A 20,457-nucleotide genomic window follows, 5' to 3' on the forward strand; every position below is an offset into this window, starting at 1 on the left:
CTAAATATTACTTCAATATTGTCTTTGGATTTTTACTTCACCTTTTTATTCTTACATTCAATATGCGCATCGTGGTCAGCTAAGCAATCCATCCTTAGTATAACGTCAAATTCTTCAAACTTAAAAGGTATTAAGTTGGCAGGAAAGTGCAACCTTCTATTACGACATTACAACTAGGACAAATCATATTGACAATAACTCTTTCCTGATTCGCAATTTCAATAACCAAATTAGATTCTAAAGGATATGTATCACACTTTAATCTATCAACAAAACTTTCAGATATAAAAGATCTAGTAGCTCCAGAATCCATTAATACTTTGGACTCTATAGAATTCATAGCAAGCGTACTTGCTACCATATCCATGTCCTAGAAAGCATCTTTCATTGTCATATTAAAAGTTCGTGCCCTTGGTTGGACTGATTGGACTGGTGGAGGTCGTGGTCCAGCAATCCTAAGAACATTGGCCTTTTAATAGATTCCTTATAATTCCTCGCTATATGACCAACCGCATTTAAAACAAGTCACCTCTAGTTTTCCCGCGATATTAGTACATTCGGATGAACAATGGCCCTTCTGATTGCACTTAAAACAAGTAATGTTTAGCTTGTTACACTTCCCGGGGTGCCTCTTTCCACAAACCTTCAAATCTTGAATTGGAGGCCTATTGTCTCTCACTGGTTGACCTAATCTATGAAAATGGTTCTTTTGATTTCCATTTCCAGGCTTAAATTTATGGAACTTTTGACTCTGATTCCCAACAATCCTTGCAAACTTTCCTCTGAATTTCGAACTTCCCCGATCTTGATCCGAGTCTTCTATTTTCCTTTTCTTCCATTAATTTCCCTTTTTTTCCTCTCTTTCTCCTTCAACAATCATTACTTTCTGTACAACCACAGCATAAGTTTGTATCTCAAGAAGAGCCACTTGACTTCGAATCCACGACTTAAGTCCTTGAAATCTCTTTGCCTTATTTGCTTCGGTATTCACATAACCTTGCCAATTTAGAAAACTTAACTTCGTACTCGGATATCGACATATTATTTTATGTCAACTATATAAATATTAACTTTAACTGCTCTTGCATATATCTTGGTAGGTACTTTTCTAAAAATAATTCCGTGAACTTCTGCCACGTTATAACTTCATCTTATTGCAATGCTTTGGAAGACTCCCACCGAAAGCTTGCTACATCTTTAAGGTAATAACTCACATACTTCATCTTCTTTTCATCTTTAACCTTAGATAATTCAAAGGCTTTCTCCATTTCTCTTAACCAAAACTATGCTTTAATTGGATTTTATAACCGTACAAACTCTGGGGGATAAGCAGATTAGAAGGTTTTGAAATTACCAATTCTGGGTGCTTGGGGTTGTTGTTGAGCAAACACGGATTTTTGTTGTTATAGAAGTTGGAGAAGTTTATTCATCACATGGGTGTCTTGGTTTTGATTCTGGTCCTGGTTTTGAGCTTCTTCTACTTCAAGGTTGTTTGGTGAAGTAGCCATTTTACAAACCTGATGAGCAATCATTTAGAAATATGATAGCATGGCACTTATGTTAACAATAAACTCTTTAAGCTAATTGATTTATAAAACTCTTTCCAAAATTTTAACCATTCGCACATGCAATCTTATTACTACATAATTCGCTCATCGGTTAGGGTTGGTATCTCAGAGGTATTAAGCAAGAATACCAGGTAAACATACTATATAAATAGTTGTAAAATTTAAGAAGCCATAATGAATACACAAGGGTATGTAGATAGATAATTCAAAGATTTAAAGGTACAACAAGTTCTGAAATTAAAGTACAACAAAAGGGGTCGGGTTAAATGAAGGAAAAGCTGGAATATACCCCCTATCTACCCCAAACTATTACCTAGTTACTAATACTACAATAATCGCTACAAACTGAAATCAAGTCATAACACAACTAAACATAAAGGGTACTAATTATGAGAATATCGCATAATTAGGGTAAAATTAGTTGGTATTTTTGCATAATATGAACTAATTATGATAAAGCATATTTCAGTCGAATGCTCTTACTTACCCCGAGATTTTCATAATTTTGATTCCCATAATGATTTTCATAGCCTCTAAATGACCCCAAACACAACCATGAAAATAACAAGAATAATGATAAGTGAAAGGAGAAGACTGTCCCACTATCAAAAGCGTGATGCCCTCAAACTCGGGGTTATGAATGAGGACCCACGACACCTTTATAATAGCTAACATACAATAATAAAAATACAATAAACTTCAAAAACTACAAGGATCTACACAGGATAAAGTATGAGATAAGATTACAACTATCAACCAGGATAAGAAATAATGTACAAAAAACTTTCAAATTATTTAAAACACAATTCCGACTTGGAATTGCCAGATTACCTGATTGTATCTGATCACAACTATTATATTTTCCAAATGTCAACCAACGCTTCCTCACACTATCCTCTACCTCATCTGGCACCTGGAATTTAACTCTGCGGAAGGGACAGCTAGGGACATGCTTACGGACGGTGCATCTAAGTGTGGCCATATTCTTGCTTAACTACCAAGGCTAGATCAATACAAATAATATAAGCTAAAAGGCTCAACAAGTAACTAATATAAACAGTTCTAGTTATCAATTGTACGTGTGGCAGTAACTTAACATTATTAGAACAAATTTTTTTATCAGGGTTTCAAGGTATCAAGGTTTTAGTTCTAAATAGTTCAGTAACTGAAATAATCAATGTTTTACGAATAGGATCCATCAGGACTTTGGAAAGCTTCAACTTACTTATTTTCAAACTTCAAGTAAAAATATGACATAGAAATAGTGTTTACAACACAAATTAAACCTTTATTTTTTTCCTTTTTCATAATAATCAAATCCACGATTTGTACATCCATCTTTTGATAATAATACGGGTGATCAGCCCGTACTGACCTTCATCCGGTCATAAGGTACCCAAGGCACTCTATTGTCCTTTAATAGTGGAATAGCCCCTCTAGCCTCTTATTCAGCTGGGCTAGCCCCGCTAGCCTCTTACCCAATATCCAATCTCTAGGAATTCAGTGAAAACCTTTATATTGGAAATATATTTGTTTTTCTAAAACTTACTACCATTTTTTAATATTTACCAACCTTTGAAATCATTCGGACTCTTTCAAGTCGAAAATCATTCTTAGTTTCATTTCAGGACATTCAAATGGGTTAAACAAGGTTATAATAAAAGAATGCAAACTAGAGTATGATCAAGGTATGCATAGGTATTAGCAATGTACGTTAAACAAAGTATTATTGAATCAGGGTGTTAACAAAGAATGTGTATTATCAAAGTGGGGATCTAGGTTAACAAAATTAATAATCGGGAAAAATGATTCATCAATGAGCACAGGGAATATGGTTATTTACAAGAATAAAATACCAATATGAAACAAGATAAGCGAAGCTGGAAAGAATCAGGCTAATAACAGGGTTTATCAACAAGATCGAAAACAAGATCACTAGATTCATTTTCTTTATCATTTCATATCATAAACACTTCCTCTTATCATTTCATTATCATTTAGAAATTATAATAGAACGGCGGAGTTACTTGTTTCACAAATCTTTCCTTTTTCACAGGGATTGAGTTACTGCCACCTAAAACTTCTTTTCTTTCCCTAGATCAAATGCCTTCGCTTTCCGAATCGAGAGAGAGAGAGAGAGAGAGAGAGAGAGAGAGAGAGAGAGAGAGAGAGAGAGACTACGAGCAGGGAAAAGAAAGAGGGGGATAGGGCTTCTTCTGGGTTTATATGCCCAAGGGCAATTTGGTAATTGCACAAAATCAATTTTTAAAATAAATTTTCCGATTTAATAAAAACAAGGCCAATTATAATCTATAAATTTAATAATGAATATGGTAATGAGATTTTAAATTTGAAACTCATTTTTGAAATGAAGTTTATAAAAATATCTATCTCCAGATATTTTTAAAACAATATTTTAGTAAACGGATTATTTTCTGCGAATTTTGCAAAATAACTTAGAAAATAGAATTAACTTTTGAAAAATCATTTTAAAATAGTCAGACATAAAAATAATTTCAACTCTCATTTTAAAAAGTCTCTATGATTATTCTAGAGATAAAAAAACAAGGTTCATCATTCAATCATATTTGGATGATTTTGTAAAAATATTTAAAGGTCAAATAACCATTATTTATCACTCGATTGATCATTTAATAATATTTAAAAATTCCATAAGAACAATTCAATCACGTAAGGATCAAATAATATATATATATATATATCTTAATCAAGCAAATTTCATATCCGTGTATATTTCCATTTAACTTTATTTATATCTATTTACACACTTATCAAATAATCGTCGATCCAGATAACGATAAGACTTCCCACACTCAAATTCAATTATTCACATATGTACGTAGAATTCTTTACCTTACATATTTTTATATAATCCATCATTTCTCCTTTCAACAATTATCATTAAATCCACTTATCGCAAAACCGTCTTTTACGGGCCGCGTCTCAACTAACGACCAAATAGTCATTCTTACTCTATCAGTTTCACGCATCATAAACTCCAGTCTATTACTGACTTGTCAAACTGGAATAATATATTTTTAAATATTCATTTACTATTTTACATAAATTACACACAAGTCACATAATTTATATTTTATTCATATCAAAATAATTTACGAAATCCCAGTAGTTACAAAAAGCATCTGCCAACACTTAAACGTTCATGTTATCCATATCTTCTTTCTATATTGAAGTATAATAACGTGGCAACTATGTGGCACACATGAGTCAGTGCCACATTACAGCAACCACCAAAAAATTGGTCAATTTTATATCTCCATGTCACCACATAGTGGTCCCACTTTTGCCTCTTGGCATCCACGTGTCAACAGGGACTATTATGCTTTAACAGTCATTTTTTTGACAAAATTGATCGCTTCCCACTTTTGCCTCTTGGTATCCACGTGTCAGTAGGGACTGAGATATGTTAATGGTCATTTTTCCAACCAAAATTAATCTTAAGCGATCAATTTTGTAGGTCGAAAATTAACATTTTTCTTGTAGTTTTAGTAGATCAGGTGTTTTGAAATTAAGGAGTCTCACATTTTTTGTATCAAGTTATGTGTTTTCTATGGATTTTGAAATTAAGTTTAAATTTTAACAGCTATTTGCTAATTGTTGGTAATAAAATTCCAAAAGAAAATAATGTTTCCATTCATATGCTTTTAAATTGATGGTTACACGAATCAATGTGTCGTCAATTAGACAATAATTTATCTAGTTCAATGCAGATGCAAAAACCAACACCAACAAAGTAAATGGCTGACCTATCACTTAAATTTAGGAGGGGACATTTCAACTTGGAGTCCAGATTCAGCATCGGTATCACTTATCCACCAATGAAGTACGATAATGCAGCATCAAGATCATCCCACATTCCATTATCCATACCATTTCCAATATTGCTCTGATTAAGGCCTGGGATTGCAGGTTCTAGAAACTCAATTACATTGCAACATTCAGCACCAAAACTACTTTTGTCCAGCAACGTGGTTCCAGATTCTATAGATCCAATTATATTTCCACTATTCTCATGACTGAGCATATTTCTACCACTTGCATCATGCTGCACCGGAGGCACCGGAGGCAGACCTAACCGGCGAGGGAGTTCCAAAGGCAACCTTGGAGGAGATGCACGCTGAATACTTTCGTTAAAATGTCCATCTCTAGTCAATGTTCTTGTACTTACATTAATGAAGTCTTCATTAGCGAAAGTCAGACCGCTTGCATTAATGAAGCCATCATTGGTCGAATTCAGACCGCATGCATTAATAAAGCCATCATTGGTCAAATTGGGAGGTGCCTGATCTGGATATGGAGCTTGAATTGGGTTAGCCAACGGAGCTGTTGGTCGCATAAATAAAGAAGAAGACGGATCCTGTTGCATCACACCTCCAGTATTTGTTTGTTCATAAAATCTTTCGTTCATGTCGACTCCATTTCCTACTGAAGTATTATGTGACATGATAATCAGATCAGGTGTTGGTAGAGATAAAGAAAGAAGAGTAGGAGCTAGTTGTGTCATACCTTGATCATTCATCAGTTGGCCTTGGGTCGCCGCTGCAAATGATGAAACAATTCCGCCACCAACAAGAGCATTAATATTTATGCCACTTGCCATTTTTCCAGTCATGCGGCGTCTGTTTTCTATTGCTTTAAAATGAGGCACATTAAGTTGATGAGGAGCTTTTAGATGTAAAGAAAGAGAAGGGGCTAATTGTGTCATACCTTTGTCATTCATCAGTTGGCAACGGGCCGGTGCAGAATTTCTACCAACAGAGAGACCATCTCTATTTCGGCCACTTGCTGCTTCTCGTGGTATCTGCAGGACTAAAGAACCAGTCTGGGCCCGATTAGCGGCTTGTTGCTCCTTCCGTTTAATCCTCTTAGCGTACTTTTGAAGTTCCTCTTTCCTTTTGTCAGCAAAATCACTCAACTTTTTTCTCTGTTCTGCGTCAAGATCCTCAATCCTTGTTTTCCCATCATAGATTGATGTTATCTGTGCTTGTAAAATTCTTCTATCATTCCTCTCTTTAAGTCTTTTAGCTTTGTTCTTCAACCGCTTACATTTTAGTGTAAATAAGCTCTTGGTATTGTGTGAACGTGATTTTCTTTCGACTATTGATCTATTGAGAAATTTTTTAATTGTCACTTTTGCTTCTTCTTTTGATGGCCAGAAAGTTGGCTCATTATCCTCACGATTATTCACGATAACCGCAGCCTCGAGACCGCATAAAATGGTAAGCTCTCTCACCTTCTTTAATAGTCCTTCCTTTCTTTTTCTCAAGCTTTCTTTTCTCTTTTTCTCATCGGTGATTCTTGCAAAAACAACCTTTCCTCTACGACCCATATTATCTCTGTGAATAATAATAAGCTATAGTATATGAGAAGATATTGTAGAAATATTATGAGCAAAAGAACTACACCCCCTAACATCTTATTTATATTGGTTGAAGTTTGCATATCCTCATTTTGGCCTAGGAATCTGAAAAATTCAAAAATAAAATATATTATCTGACGTTATTAAATTTCTATATTCATTTGGCCAGCTAACCATAAAATTTAAAATTTAAAATCAAGAACGTAAAGTATAAAATTCCGTATAGTCATTTAAGCTAAAAATCTTAGATTCTTTATATTAAGAAAATAATATCTGGCTTTTTAGAAAGAAATCTCCATCAAATATTAGTTCTTTTTTCCCTTTTGATATTACTTGAATTTTTATACAGCATTATCTGTAGCGTAATCTTACTTTTTATACTTTTTATTTGATATTATTTGCTGCATAAGATGAGTGCTCACCAATCACCACATAAAAGTATTGGTGTTGCGGTGCCAGTAACACTTATACGGCCAATAAAATACAATAATGTTCCCAATTATGTACAAACCACCTAACAGTCTAAGGTATTTTTTAAGAAACCCATGGGCTTTTAGGGTAACTAAGAGAAAAACCAGAACGGTAACTGCGAATTTTTTGGCCATTGCCTTAGCTAAATTGTTACAGATCATAGATATGGTCAAGTTTTACAGGAAGTCAACGTTACTACCATGTTTAACTTATAATCATTCTTAGTAAAGTTTCTTATGCTTTTTTCATTTTATAGAAAATTAATCGAGTGTAGATCAAATTATCACTACGAGAAAAAAGGTTGTTTCCTACCAACTTATTCCTACCAGCGAATTCTGGTAGGAATTGCTCCATTATTTCCTACCAAGGGGAATTCTGGTAGGAATTGCTCCCAGTGGGGACCAGACCTTGTACACGCAAGCACCAAAAGCTACCAATTCTGGTAGAAAGATCAGTTCCTACTAATATTGGTAGGTTTTGATCAAAAAATGATACCAAAATGGCCCCACCATCCATATCATTTGCTCTCACCTTTTTAAATCAATTAAACTTTATTTTAAAATTAATCATTTTAGAGATATTTCCCACCAGATTTGGTAAGAACTTAACACATACCGATATAAGGAGGAAATGATGAAATCTTTATAGTGATATGACCCCACCCTTCATATCAACAGTCCACATATTATCCAAAATAAAGATTATTTTTTCGACATGGGAATTTTTTAATAATTCAGCATTTTTTCCTACCGATATTGGTAGGAAACGAGGTCTGTTGTGCAAGACATGCATGTATAATAACAAGACTAAGCCACATTGACAACCCTGAGATTTAGTTATTTGATAATCAATTTTTTATTCTCTATTATATTTCCTGGGTCTGTAAAAAGGATTAGAAGATTAGACTGGAGGATTTTTCTATGAACAGATTCAAGCTAAGGAATAACCTTTGGAAGAAGATCAAGTGATGATCATGCCTCAGAGAAAAGTGTAGAAGCTTAGAGTTGAATAAATATGTTCTAGGAAAAATGTTTTTAGTGAAGAAATCTACAAGTCACATATCAAGTAATATCGAGAAGTCATTCGAGAAGTCCAGAATTACTTATCGAGAAGTCCAAAATGACTTATAGAGAAGTCTCAGAGATATCGACAAGTCAAATGAAGATGTAGAGAACTGGAGATATCGATAAGTCATTTCTGCATGTAGAGAACTCAGAGATATCGACAAGTCAAATGAAGATGTGAAGAATTGGAGATATTGATAAGTCAATTTCTCATTAGAGATCTCAGAGATATCGACAAGTCAAAATATGTATGTAGAGATCTCAGAGATATCGACAGGTCACTTCTACATGTAGAGATCTTAGATATATCGACAAGTCATTTCACATGCAAAGATCAAGAGACCTCGAAAAGTCAAATATACCTATAGAGAACTGAGAGATCTCGATAAGACATTATAGTTATCGAGATGTCACTTCTCTATAGAACAAACTGGAGATCTCGATATGCCTCTCAAATACAGAATGCAGACAAATTCAAGATTCAAGATTATCAGTCAACAAATGATCTTTTCACTAGATTGAAAATTTTACAAAGTAGGTGGGAGAATACAAGATCAAGGGCCAAGATTCTGCACAGATTTGATAAGCTAGAAATGGAAATAGAAAAAAGTTCCTTTAGAAAGTAGTTTAGTACATTTTAGTGCAAGTCTTGTAAACCCGTGCTGCTAGTGTATAAAGCATGCACTGGTCCTTCATTTATAAGTAACAAACAGATACATATTTTCTTATATTCTCTCAAGGAAAAATCTGAGTTCTTATATTTCTAAGAACACAGAATTTGTAGCAAAACAAACTTAATAAATATAAATTAAGTGAGTTTTGAAATATTGTGCTTGTTGATTTATTTCTGCTAACACAATATCTCTGCAAATACACACTGCTTTGTTCACACAATATTCAAACAAGTTTTCAAAGGCTAAAAATCCAAGCAACACATTCACCTCCCTGTGTTGCATTTAATATCCAACAAGGTCCTCCAACTGAAAGGTTTTTCCTGCCAATTTTGGTGGGAAAAAATGTATAGATTTAAAAATGGACCCATCACCTTTTTGCTTTTGTATTGTGTGGTGTTAATGTATTGAAGTTAAGATAAAAATAAAGATAAGGAAGAAAAAGAAGAAAAAGAAGAAAAAGAAGAAAAAGAAGAAGTTTTTCTATGCTATTCAACTTATACTAGTTCAGGAATGTCCTATTCTATTCCACTTATGCTAGTTCGGGAATCTCTCGCCAGAGTGAATGAAATTAGAAAGAAGTTTCTATTTTTCATTAAACAAAAACTAGGCATAGTGAAGAGGAAAAAATATGATTAAATTAGATAGGCTTGACAAGAGATCCATGTCTTGTTTTTAATCAGGACATTGTCGGACATAAGGAATTTATTGTACGATAACTATTCAGTGAATAAGTGTTAGGTCCCAAAGTATCGTAGAAAGGGGGGTTGAATACGATACTCACTAAATAAAAAATTATTTCAAATCTTTTACGGATAGAAAATTTAGTGCTTGGTTAGTGGTTCCGTGTTCTTGATGTGATTCGTGTTTGGAAATATAAAACGAGGAACACAAGATATTGGGGGAAATATTTATTTATATATAAATCCCAAGGGTATGTTGCTACACTCTAGTAAATAAATTAATCGGCTACAATCTAAGACAACAAAGTTCCTAGCTTCTACAAGGATCAATAAATTAAATCCTATACAATGATCTAGCTTTTGTTTATCTAAGAATTTAATTATCGGGTAACGTTTATAATACCCCTATGAATATACAAGAGTTAAACCAGGCATTATAACGTTATTCCGGTGAGAAGTTAAATGGATATACAATTTGCTTGAGCTTCTCTGAAAATTTTTGCTTCTATTTTATCAGCTCTCTTGTTGGAGAAGAAGATAAACAGAACTACTTTTTTTTGATCTGCTATTTTGTAGACTTTATGTTACATATTGAATTCTCAATGATCAGAAGAAGCTCAGGATCTGGTTGTTCGGGTGTCATCAGGATCTGATGTACCGTCAGGATTTGGCATGTCATCAGTATTTGAATGTCATCAGTATTTGAAGACAGTTAGCATTAGAGGATTTGTTCTGTTCCTTATAATGTGGAGTAGATATCTGTTACGTCTGAGTTATAAGACTTTATCTGTTTAGTTTAAGATATGTATCAGTTTCAGTTAGTTTTTGATGATGCATATCTTAGATAAATTTGTTGTAGCTGTGTAGTATATAAACACAGTTTAGGTTATCACTTAGGTAGAACACTCGAGGATCATTCAATAGCAGCTCTCAAGAACATCAGTATTTCTTGAGAGGATTTTGTACCAGTTTTTTATCATAAATATAAAAAGTTGTTATATTTTATTACTTGTTCAAAACATTTATACAATTGTATCCAACCCCCTTAAACAATTATATCTTTACTGGGCAACAATTGGTATCAGAGCTCACTGATGAATTTACAATCAGAAACGATCTAAACATGTCTCTGAACAAGTATGAAAGCATTAAAATTCCCATTCTAAAAAAGACTGTATATCCAACATGGAAGGTGAAGATGCTCATGTACTTGGAAGCTACAGATCCAGATTATCTAGACGTAATCAATGATAGACCCTTCATGCCAACAAAACCGGTGCCTGCAACTCCTACTGTTGCTGAACATTATCAACTGAAAAAGAAGACAAAATGGACACCAGAAGAGAAAGTAGCTGTGCTGAAAGATGCAAAGGTAAGAAACATTTTGCATAACATGTGGCGCCCTCCAAACCCGGGTCAGAAGTTTGGGGTCCACAACACATACACAATATATTAACCTGTATAAGAAATATTATTTATAATGACCCTGCTTCATAAATTCACGGATCGCAACAGGTTAAAGTATGAAAACAAGCCACAACCTTAACTTTTATTACAACGTACCAAATCCCAACTAGTTTAACTTACAACTGATAATACAAATGATTCTTACAATCTTACTATATCTTAATCGAATGAAGATCATGCTAGCTCGCTCCAACTGAAACTAGAACCTTAGCTCGCACATTGGACTGAGGAACTTCACTATCATCCATATCCTTTTCAACTGTAACAGATATAAAAAGATTCGCAAGAGTGAGCTAATTAGCTCAGCAAGTCATGATAACGATAATTGAGGTTAAATAATGATCAAATGAGATGATTCAAAGGAATCAAGTTTAATCATTAGAATTGGATATCCATTTTAAGTTTAAAAAAATCAAGGTTAGGCTGCTGATCAGTCACGCACTAACCCCGAGCAAGCACACAGCACTGCTCTAATTACTGGATCCAAGGCACACATTGGCCTAACTTGACCATTGGTATGGTCTGACCACGAATCTGGTTCTCATATATAAAAATTATCCAATCCTAAAGCAGTTTAATATGATAAATAATATAATTCGATAAAACAAAATCATAACCAATGATGGTTAAATACTTGAATAAAAACGTAAGGAATCTCATGGATATCTCAAGGGTATATCAAGGTATGTATGAGAAACGGTTTTCAGTTTGTACAAGGATCAGGTATTAGACCAATAATGATTTTACAGGATATGGTTCTTTGATGTTATAAAGAATGATTGGAATATAAAAGTTTCAGTGTTTCAAATCATTCTCTTTCAGTGTTTAGTGTTTGGTAGTTATACTTTTGAAGAGTAGTATTATATTTGTATGGTTTGGTGTCTGAGGATCAATAAAGGACGGTTTGCAAAGAATAAGGTTTACGGCTCAAGATCAATAAAGAATCAGGGTTTAAGGGTAAATAGTTTGAAGCATATGCATTATAAAACAGGAGTTATGTTTAATAATAGCAACATGTTATGAAACAGTTCGAAAACATTGGTAATATATCTTGAAGAAAAGTTCAGAATACTTGCCTTACAAGGCTTTACAACTATTACTGATCAACTCTGAGCCGACTCTGTTGCTCAGGCTCTAACGTCCAACCACTAGATCCCATTGGATTCGACTTTGACACTCAGGACTTTCCGTTAAAACTCTACTGAGCTTGCCGACTAATCACTAGGTTATCTCTAGTCCATTGTCCACTTTCGGTTTTCCGACTAGAACCTACAGGGTCGAAATACTCTATATTAGATACCCAGTTATGCTTGACATATCCTCGCTAATCACCTATCCATACGATAGTATATTTTGACTCGTAATCATTCATATTGTAATAACTCAAACCACAATTAGAGTTCACGTTTTCGAAATCGGTTCAGTATTCATTTTCATAAAATACGTATACTTGTCATTTTACGAAATTACGGTTACTGAGTTTTGGACAGAACATTTATCCCAATATACAATCACGCTCGTATAAAGTATAGGTATATATATTCATTCGACGTCCCAATAATTATCGGATACGCTCCCGCATTTCCATAGTTGATTTCCCGGAAATCGGGCAGTGTCTCCTTTGTTTATCGGACTACCCGTCGAAACATCAATCGACGTCAATAACAACAAATCACAATCCAATTTCTTTCACAGTTCCACAACTATTCACATACGAAACTAATTACACGACTCGTTTTATTAATTTATGTAATATCCGGGATATATCGTGTAATTATTTTTGCTATTATATAATTATTATATGTGTTCAGTATCTATTCTGTGAGCTAATTGTTAAGTGTTATCTGTACTTGAATATTCAAAAATAATATTAATTGAGTATTTTAATTTTTATATGTCCAAAATAAAATATAGATAATTGTCATATCTTCTTAATTATTTTTATGTTGGTTTATGGATTTATAAGAATCATATGAAATTTCTAAAATCTTTTTCCGGGTAATTAAAGTCTATTTTATAAAAACGGGAACCAACCGACGTCACCCGTTGTTACGTTTTTGGAACCCGAAACTCTTTCGAGAACTCCTTCATAACCTAATTATAATATTCCGAGCATATTCCATGTTTCGACTTTTTCGATCCGGCGTACGGTTTGTCCTGCGCGGGTCCCGGCGCAACATTTTCGATACAATATTCGTTTCGGTAAATCAATAAAACCCGTATTTTCGATAAACGGGAGCTTTTTATTAAACTATCACAATTATCACCTCGTAATACATGTAACCAGGCGCTGAGACCAAGACCGCAGTACAAATTGTACTGATTTGGATAATTATCCCGAAAACCGATACCGTTTGGATCAGTTTTTACAAATAAACGTACCGTTTTATATCCGGAATGATCCAACGGGATACAAATTTTCCGTAATTATAAATAGCCTTTTACCGTATTTTATTTCGTATCAAAATCATTTGCAGATAGTTAATTATATAATTTTCAGAGAAAAACCCTAATTACATAAACTGTTCTAAGAATCAAACAGCAAAACGAAGGCGTTACCGATCTCTGTTTTCAAAGCTTGAGTAACCAAAACGAAGGATTTGAAGTGTTCTATCAGATTCTGAGCTTTGTTTCACTGCAGAAATCAAGGTTATTTTTCTAAAAATTTATTTATTTTCGAATTTATTTTATTAAAAATTGAATTTTTGTTCGGATGATTGTTTGTATGATTTGATGATTGCATGTTGTAGAGCTTGTTTTCCTGATGATTTTCATATGTCATACGTCTGATTTGGAGTTCAATAACATGTTCAAATTTGAGTTTGATTTTCAAATTTTAAAATTAGGGTTTATAACCCGTATGAATGTTTTTTTTTTATCGTAGGTAACCCGCAGCCGCTACCCTTCGGGTGCGCACTGGGTAAACCCTACGGGTTCACGTAATAGCCTGCAAACCACGTGAACCAAGGTAAACCGCATTTAAGCGAACCCGTATGAATGTTCTTAATTGAAATTTGGGGGTTTCTTATTCTGTGATAGATTGATGTTGTGTAATAGTGGGTTGTATTCTCTGTGAAATTTGCAATCTAGTCGTATAAGTTTCATGAACCAACGAGGTCTGTAGAGAAGGGAGTTGTGTTTTTTGAAGTTTTCCGATGTTCGCCGGAAACTGGAAAACTTCACGGCCAAATTCCGGCCAACTCAGGGATTGTTAGGATGAATTGATTGCATGGTTGTGTTCCTGATGTTGTGTAGATGTGATCTGGAGGTGTTGGTGGGGTGAGGACGCCGGGAACGTGTTCTCCGGCGAACCCGACTGTTTTCCGGCGAAGGGCTGGAAAATTACAGTTTAATACCCCAACTTTTGAAAACGATGCAGTTAGGTCCCTGAAGTTTCCAGACTTTGCAAATTTAGGATTCCTGTTTATAAAATGTTTAAAAATCATATTTCCTATTTATTTTTATTATAAAAATTCATTTTTAAATTCTGAAAATTCTAAAAATTATTATTTTAATTCTGAAAATTATTTTTAATTCACAAATAAATCTAAATTAATTAGTTAATTAATTTTAGTTAATTTATAATTGATTAATTGGTCAATTAATTCGAAAATTAATTTTAATTAATTATTTAATTAGAATTAATTATTTAAAAATAATTTAAAAATTCTGAAAAATAGTTTCGCGCTTTAAAATATTATTCTAAATTATTTCCAAGGCTCGATAATTATTCTAAAATTATTTCGGAGCCAGAATTGGTCAACCGAACCCTGTTTATTAACCCGAAATTGATCCAACGACCCGTTTTAATTCCGAAAAATGTTTTAAAAATCATTTTAAATACCAGAAAGCCTATTTATGACCCGAGACTTCTTTATAAATAATATATCATTGATTACGTGATGTATTATGTGCTATATGTGACTTGTTAATTGACTATCGGTCTATATATTCAGTGTTTACTTGATTATTGCATAACTTTCAATCCGTTAATCGGATTTGGGTAAAACGAAGGGTAGATAGAAGTATGTGTTGAATAGAATTCCATGAGTAAATTATTGATAGATGCTTATGATATGTGAGCAGAAGAGGCAAGACGTAAAAAAAGGAAACAGATAGTTGAAGAGTAAGACGGTTGTGATTGGAAACGAGTGCAGTGTAGTAAGCTAATATCAGGCAAGTGTTCTGAACTTTCTCGAGATATTGTAGTACTTGATAATCCTGTGATATTGCAAGTGCTTTGAAGCACAGAAACCTAAATCCTAATTTCAGTTATTATTCTTGAGCCATGAATCATATTCTTTCTAATCCATTGATTATTGTATACCCAAACAAGAACCACAAATCTACGATACTACTCCACAAATACATACAAACTAAATACCAAACACTGAAATGAACTATTATATACTCAACCCATGGTATCTTATACTTTGAAAGACCAAATCCTTGAAACCTTAAAATGTTGATTCCTTTGTTATCCAATTCTTTCATTACCCAGCATCCAAGCTTTTAAATTGCCTTATTGATCCTTACAAGGATTGAAACCCTTTCATTGTTAAACATTTATTGTTATTAATGATTTCGGTTATTGTTTATTATTGCATATTCTGTTATTATGTTAGAATTGGATTGTTTTTATAAAATTGTGGACCACATTCGTGGTCAGACCATATAATGGTCAAGTTAGGCCAATGTGTGCCTTGGATCCAGTAGTTAGAGCAATGATGTGTGCCTTGCTCGGGGTTAGTGCGTGACTGATCAGCAGCCTAACCTTGGTTTTTAAATTAAAAGTATAATATCCAATTCTAAATCATAATCCATTGTTCACTTGATATCATAACCATATTCATCTGATGATCATTATTCTCAGTTTTGTCATTGTGACTTGCTGAGCTAGTTAGCTCATTTATGCGATGTTTTTATATTCTTTCTAGTTAAAAAGGAACCAATTGGTAAAGAGGATCCCCAGTCCAGCGCGAGATCTAGGGGTTCAGGTTGAGAAAGCGGAGCTAGTAGGCTTCTTTTGGAATAATTTAAGTTTGTAAAAGTTTGTAATAATGTTTAATACTCAGTTTGAATTTGAAATAGTTGGGATTTGAACGGTTTGTAATATATTAGTGTGTTTGACTTGTGTGCATACTTTAACCTGTTGCGGTCCGTGGTGGTTGGTAAGTAGGGTCACTGCATATATTATTATCATTATTATTGTTATAAGCAGGTTATAATTAAGGTGTGTGTGTGGACCCCAAACTTCTGACCCGGATTTGGAGGGCGCCACAATTTATTTTATAAAATTAGGACTCAGAATAAATTCATCACCGCCCACTGTCGGCTCGCCGAGGCTCATTGCCGACGGCGGTAAAATTCGCGGGTACCCGAATAAATTTCGGGTTTCCAACGCAACTCTACCAATTAAATAAATTTCCCGGTACGGAATATTTATTTATTCTTTTATATCATGAAATTTATTCAAATAATATCCTGTAAAATAAAAATTAAATTTCAGAATAAGCAGAATCACAGCAGACAGCAACTAACACAATACATCCCTGCACAAATATAACACCACACGCGCGTGTATGTCACGCAATCCACTACACAGGCAACCTCATTGGAAAACCGGCGGTAGCCCGGCAGAAACAAAAGTTCAGGCACCGGAAACAATAGCAGGGCGGAACAGATCACCGCCAACACACACAAAACACACACTTACACAATTGCTACACATATAAACACATGTATACATACAGTATACATATACATAAGGGAAGAAAAAGACAACAAGAAGCCAGTCGTGGGTAACAACCGGGAACAGACCGGAAATTAAAGAAACAAGGCGGCGATTCTCTTCTTACCGGAATAACCAGAAAACATGTGAAACGGGGTGAGTAAACAAAAGAAAAATGGGAGAAGCAAGGAACGAGAAAAGAAAATAACAGGGGAGGTTGTGAGAGATTAAGAGTGTAGAGAGGGCAAGAGAGATTAATTGGGGTAGGAGATGAACACAGGCTCAATTGGGTCTGTCTTTATCTTATTTTATTATTATAAATTTTCTGCAGTTTCCCTCCAACTGAACTACACGTGTACTATCATTCATATAATTTAGACACGTAGCCAAAAATAAAGCAGCCCGATTTAACACAAAATTCGCAAGTAACGAATCATGTGGCGTTTTAAACAATTTTAGAAAATTACCCAATTAATTTTAAAATTTCATACATATCCTGAAATTAATAAAAACATAAATTTCATAATTTTTAAAAATATTTCCTGAATTGCAATTTATACCCGCTTTTAACGAATAAACGAAACAACGCGCGGGTGAGATTAATCCCAAAATTCCCAAAATAATTTTAAAATTCTCATAATATTCCAAACTTAAATAAATATGAGTTTCATAATTTTTGAAGAATTCTGGAATTAAATACAGGTTTTACAAATAAATAAAATCAGAAAATCATACAGGGTTAAATAATTGATAAAATATTGATTTCTAAATTTTGTAAAATCCCAAAAAATAATTATTGAAATTATAGTCATAAAACTAATTTTAGAGACAATCCAAATATTTACGGATTTAAAACTGTAATAAAATCACCTTTAAAAGTAAAACATAACAATATATCTCAGTCTTTATCTATACATTCCAATCCTTTACACCCATAAATCACAGACAAATAGTATATATCAACATACTGCTGCCAAAACCAAGACACATATTTTATTTAATTAATATTCCACAATTACATATTTAAATAATTCGAAAATACACGAGTCGTTATATCCTTTCCCCCTTAAAAATATTATGTCCTCAGAATCTGGTCTAACTAAACAAGTGAGGTTATTTGTCAAGCATATCTGACTCTAGTTCCCAAGTAGATTCTTCTACTCGAGGGTTTCAAACGTACTTACTATGGATATACTCTCATTTTCAAGAACTTGTCTTTAACGATCAAGAATTTGGATCGATCACTATATGCAGAACACGCTTGGACAAGAGCCCATTGGCTCTTAATCAGTCACTTAATTCAAATCACATACATATCGCTTTAACATTAACAGGTCAAACATGTTATATTTACACACTATTATAACGGTAACATCAACTCATGAATAACTTTACTTATATTTATCAATACCCCGAATGGTTTATAAATTTTAGGACTTAACATGTCCCTTCTATTCAGACTTATTCAGTCTCTTACAAGATGAAACTTGTACTAACACTACTGGTCCTATTTCTATACTCTTACTCTCTCTCGATACAAATCCATTTTTTTTTCTTTGTCCACTCCGAGCTGCTTCAATCAATATCATTATGCCCTTGATGTGTTGAATTAACGTAGGATTTGACAACTTTCTTTCTCCCACTTTATCTCAATAGAAATGGGGATCTACAATTGCGTTCACATGAAGCTTAATAAAGTGGCATTCCAGTGCTGACATCGATGATAAATGATCATTCCAGTGTTTCCATAAAATTCAACTTCTCCACATATCTTACATTTCCTGAATCACTTCCGTACTTTGACTCTCCGTTTAAGGATGGTAGGCAGTGCTCGTTTTCAACTTGATTTCCAAACATTTAAACATCTCTTAATTTTTTCTATCAGTTAAGGCTAAAACGTAATCCCATAGATTCACGTATTATCACCTTTAAGTATTTGAACTTCAGATTTCACTCTTTCTAATTCGTTTATTAACTCCTCGGTGGTCTTAATTACATCCAATCCTTTATGTCGGCATAATGCATTTATTACCATACAGCTTTGCTTAGGTAGTTGTTAATGGATCAATTCAGAATCTTTTGTTAATCTTAGTCAAAATTTCATTCTTGAAGACTCAACGTATAGTTCCCTAAATAGCTGAAGATGTTATCAATAAATATAATTCACTTATCTGAGTACTCCTTATACAACATGTTCCTTAATTCCTTATAGACAATTGATACACTTGTTATTTCACATAATATCACCGGAGCTTGCAATATTCATAACTTATTTTAATCGTAATCTCTGTTATGTCCTCGGGTCGGATCTTAAGTTAATTCTTAATACATAGCACACTTCTTGAATCAGGTCTCATAAGTAATCAATTCTTTATAGGGTCTCACTTCTTCTTATTCATTGTTTTGTTATATTCCTGATAATCAGTACATAGTCTCATAATTTCATTCCTTTTCTCCATGAACATCACTGGTAACCTTCACGATTCACTTCTTGTAAAACCACTCCCTGGGTCTGCCTTATCTACTAGGCCTCCAATGCTTCGCCTTAATTCTTTGACATATCAAACACTTCCTAATCCATCTTTGAAATTTTCTTTTTATACCTGGTCGTTACTATTTTTCTTTAAATTTACGTATATCTTGGCATCTCTTCAATAACTTAAATACTTAATATTGTGAATTCCATGTGGGATCTCATTTCTTAATTCTTCTACTTGTAGCATCCAAGTGCTTGGGAAAATCTGGAGATATCATGATCGTTCTCCTGGGCGCATAAATTTCCTTTTACTAACTACTAACATCGTGATCCATTATCTTCTCTTGACATCTTATCTTTCTCTTCACAACCTCAACTGAAAGGTCATACTATCCATCCTTGTTCCTTTTGGGTTATAAACTTTAGCTTCCAATTTCAATCTCTAGAATTCTATAGTTAATTCTTCCGGTGCAGTCTCTATGTTCGTTCTCTCCTTTTTGCTTATCGCTTGCCACTACATTTGCTTTTCCTCGTGAATACATACTTCAAATTTTTATGGTCCGTATAAATCTTACACTTTTCTCCATACATATAATGTTTTCCAATCTTTCAAAGCGAGTATTATTATTTCTAGTTCCAAATTATGAGTAGGGTACTTCTGCTCATAAGGTTTCGGTTGTCTGGATGCATATACAATAACTTTATTGTGCTGCATCAACACACATCCTATTCCCCTATGAGAAGTATCACTATAAACTACAAAATCTCCTTGATACTTTCAAAGTGATAAAACATGTGACGTAACCATTCTTTCATTTAACTCCACAAAACTTTCTTCACCCTTCTCCACTTCATATAAACTTCTTGCTTTTCCTGGTTAGCTTCATCAAGGGTATTGCAACTTTCAAGAAATCTTGCACAAATT

This window comes from Apium graveolens, chromosome 10, assembly GCF_009905375.1.
Source record: "Apium graveolens cultivar Ventura chromosome 10, ASM990537v1, whole genome shotgun sequence".
In the NCBI taxonomy this organism is placed as follows: Eukaryota; Viridiplantae; Streptophyta; class Magnoliopsida; order Apiales; family Apiaceae; genus Apium; species Apium graveolens.